Here is a 4,104-nt window from a genome sequence, read left to right on the forward strand (position 1 = left end):
CCATTTTATTCATCAAGCAACAGCTGAGATTGGAGTCGCTCGACGAATGGAACAGGAGGTATATGGAAGGAACGACGGCTTCAGTGACGAGGATATTTTTCCCGGACGCCATTTCAGCCTACCGCGTGCTCCGCAGTATCGAGGTGGACGCGGTCTTGTTGAAATTATATACAAATAATCATTAATTAATATACATATACCGCCATCTATTGAAACATAGATTGTATAGTGTTCCTACCGTCATTGTTATAAAGTGAAATGTAGGTATGTTTCTGAACGTAAATAAAAAGTTAGTTCTGTTCGAATCTCACAACCGGCGTTTTATTATAGGTTATGCGCCCAGTCGAGTTATAAAATAAAGTGTTTTTCTGGCGAAAAGACTTGCACAAGCGTGCCGATTAGTCTACGCAGATTGAGAACTATACGTTTTGTGAACTGTGAGTTGTGATATATAGTTAAAAATTAAAAATGGCAAATAGCTATATCGTGAGCGTGCCTAAGCTGAAAGGTCGGGAGAACTACACAGAGTGGGCTTTCGCAGCGGAGAATTTTCTCGTGTTGGAGGGAACTTTTGATTACATCAAAGTTACTAAACCCGAAGAAGGCGCAGCCGACTTAAAAACTAAGGCGAAACTGATTTTAACTATTGATCCATCTCTTTATGTACATATAAAAGAATCTAAGACTACTAAAGAGTTATGGGAGAAACTCAAAAATTTGTTTGATGATTCGGGTTTCACCAGAAGTTCAAAGTCAAAATTGAAGGTTATAAAATGCTACAAGTGCAAACAAACAGGACATTATCGCAATCAATGCACCAGTTCCGATAAAGATTCAGAAAATAACAAGTCTTGTGAACGTAAACAATCAAACGCATTTAGTGCTGTGTTTTTAAATGGTGCTTTCTCCAAAAATGACTGGTATATTGACTCCGGAGCGAGTGCACATTTAACCGCCAATGAACACTGGCTCACAAATGTTTCTGTTGAGCATTCGATCAAAGAAATTATGGTCGCGAATAAAGAAAAGGTGTCGGTGAAATGTTCTGGTGACGTATCGATAACAACTTTAACAGATAACTGCGCGTATGATATAGTTGTTGAAGGTGTATTGTGTGTTCCTAGTTTGACCACTAACCTAATTTCTGTGAGTCAACTAATTGTTAAAGGCAATGGAGTACTGTTTAACAACAGTGGCTGTGAGATTTACAATAAATGTGGTGAATTAGTTGGTACTGCTACATTAATAAATGGTGTCTACAAGCTAAGAATGCCTGAAGTATTGATGGCAGCTGTGATGAACTCGAGCGATATTTGGCATCGCAGGCTTGGCCATGTCAATAGCAACTATCTAAATAGAATGGAGAGAGCAGTGGAAGGAATCACACTAGATAAAAAGGCAAATATTTCAAAATTGTCTTGTACGGTGTGTTGTGAAGGTAAGCAAAGCCGCTTACCTTTTCCGCAGAATGGCTATAGAAGTAAAGAACTTCTGCATACTGTTCATACAGATGTATGTGGACCGTTCAATGCTTCGATTGGAGGATCCAAATATTTTATATTATTTGTTGACGATTATAGCCGCATGACATACATCTATTTTATGGAAAATAAAAGTGAAGCTTTTAGTTGTTTTAAAAGATATAAAGTTCTTGTAGAAAACCAACTTAACAAGAAAATTAAAATTTTAAGAAGCGATAATGGTAGAGAATTCTGTAATAAAGAATTTGATGATCATCTCAAGAATTCTGGAATAATTCATCAAAGAAGTAATCCATACACGCCCGAACAGAATGGCTTGGCAGAGCGCTTTAATCGTACTGTAGTAGAGAAAGCTAGATGTTTATTATTTGATGCTGAACTTGATGAACAATTTTGGGCTGAAGCATCTAACACTGCAGTCTATTTACAAAACAGGACTGTGTCATCAACTCTAAATGGGAAGACTCCATTCGAGTTATGGACACAAGAAAAGCCAGACATTAGCCATTTGAGAGTTTTTGGGAGCATTGTGATGATACATATTCCTAAGGAAAAAATAATGAAATGGGATAAAAAGGCTGAAAGAGGAATTCTTGTAGGATATCCAGATGATGTGAAAGGATACCGCGTTTACAATCTGAAAACTAAGCAGATTACAACCAGCAGAGATGTCATCATTGTTGAAAAACCACTAGTAGCTGATGAAGTTTCTGTTCCAATCCAAGAAATACCTGCAGACTCCTTAGAGGTATATGAAGATTCAGTGGGGGTTTTTTCAGATTGCTCTGAAAATGAAGATATCCTTGATGAGACATATGTACCAGAAGAGGACTCTTCAGATAGCTCTATGGAAAGTATTGTAAGTGTCGGTAGAAGAGATGTTGCATGTAGGCAGAGACGACAACCTGACAGGTATGGGCTTTCTAATGCTTGCATCGGTCATAATATAGAAGATAATAGTGAAATTTCGCTTGATGAGGCTCTAAAAGGACCTGAAAAAGAGCAATGGTTAGAGGCTGTTCGTGATGAGTTACAATGCTTTGATAGTAACAATGCGTGGGAACTTGTTGATATGCCTAGAGACAAAACCATAGTGCAATGTAGATGGGTTTTGCGTAAGAAGTGTGACAGTGAGAACAATGTAAGATATCGTGCCAGGCTAGTTGCCAAGGGTTTTTCTCAAAAGTATGGGGTAGATTACACAGAGACATTTTCACCTGTTGTTAGACATACTACCCTACGACTATTGTTTTCATTGTCAGTACTATTGGAACTTCATGTTACACATCTTTTTTTTTTTATTAATTCTAATTTGTATCGCTGGTGTTTTTTTTTTTATAGTATTTATCTTTCGCTTTAACTAAACGCAGACAGTTGGGAGAGGGTTGCCGCTATTTGATACGGATCTTTCTTCTCCCAGCTGCGAGGCACGACAGCGTTTTATATTATTATTATTATTTTTTTTTTTTTTTACACAAAATACAGCTAAAATTTATACATATTAACGATACAATTTGGAATACACAATTATATATTAGTTGCTACATTATTTTATTTAAGTCGCTGCCCAAGCGCTACAGACCGTTAAATGCCTTGAGATTTAGGACAATGTGCCGGGCCAACTCATCAAAAGATTCTGCTGTAGATTTTTTCTTGAGAAGGTCCGGTAAGCTGAACGGAGATATATTAAGGTTTTCACATAAGGTCACGTGGTTATGTCTTTTGGATGCGAATCGGGAGCAGTGTCTGAGTAAGTGATCAAAAGTCTGTACTGTGGAGTCGTCACATGGGCAAGTCTCATTATCGATTATTTTAAAACGGTGCAGGTACTGCTTGCAGTACCCGTGCCCGCTTAGTAGTTGTGTCAGATGGAAGGATGTCTTGATGAGTTTTCGCAGTTTGTTTATGTCGGTGAGTTTCGAAAGGAGTCCTATGGTATGTCGACCCTGTGCCGAGCTCTCGTATCTAGCCTGCCAAATGCGGTTGTGTTCCGCGCGGATTGCGCTCTTCACGAAACTCATTGGGAAGTAGACATAAGCCGGTGTAGAGTGCATTGCGGCAGCACTCTTTGCTGCCAAGTCGGCTTCCTCGTTACCGACGACGCCTGTGTGGCTTTTGACCCATGTAAAGTGTAATGTAGCTGGCGCGCGTGCGTGTATCTGATTGTGAATTTGTGTGACGATGGGGTGGGTGTTGCTTCTATTCTGCAGCGCGGCGATGGAAGATTGTGAGTCCGTGTGAATAATTGTGTATGTGTTCTGGTATGTTGAACAGGCCCACGAGCAGGCTTTCGAAATGGCGAGAAGCTCAGCTTGAAAGACCGAGCAAAACGAGTGAAGTTTGTATTTTTTGGAAGCAGTCTGGTGGCCTTCCATGAAAGCAACGAATGCCGCTCCTACGGAGGAGTCCTCCAGCTTGCTCCCATCAGTGTAAATATTCAAAGCATGGGGATAGGGTGCTGTGTAATTACGACCTCTAGAGGGGGAAAGGACAGAAATGGATACTCTGGTAGCGGGGTGCAATAATTTGTGTGGTGGTGTAGGGCGTTCTAGAGCTGTATCAGAAGGTAAAAGATGAGAGGCGCCGGTGAGTTTTGTGAGTTCCAGTGCCTGTACCTCCCGAA

This window comes from Battus philenor, unplaced genomic scaffold, assembly GCF_028537555.1.
Source record: "Battus philenor isolate CCGP_79_NKW_IND1 unplaced genomic scaffold, ilBatPhil1.0.hap1 SCAF_34, whole genome shotgun sequence".
Taxonomy (NCBI): Eukaryota; Metazoa; Arthropoda; class Insecta; order Lepidoptera; family Papilionidae; genus Battus; species Battus philenor.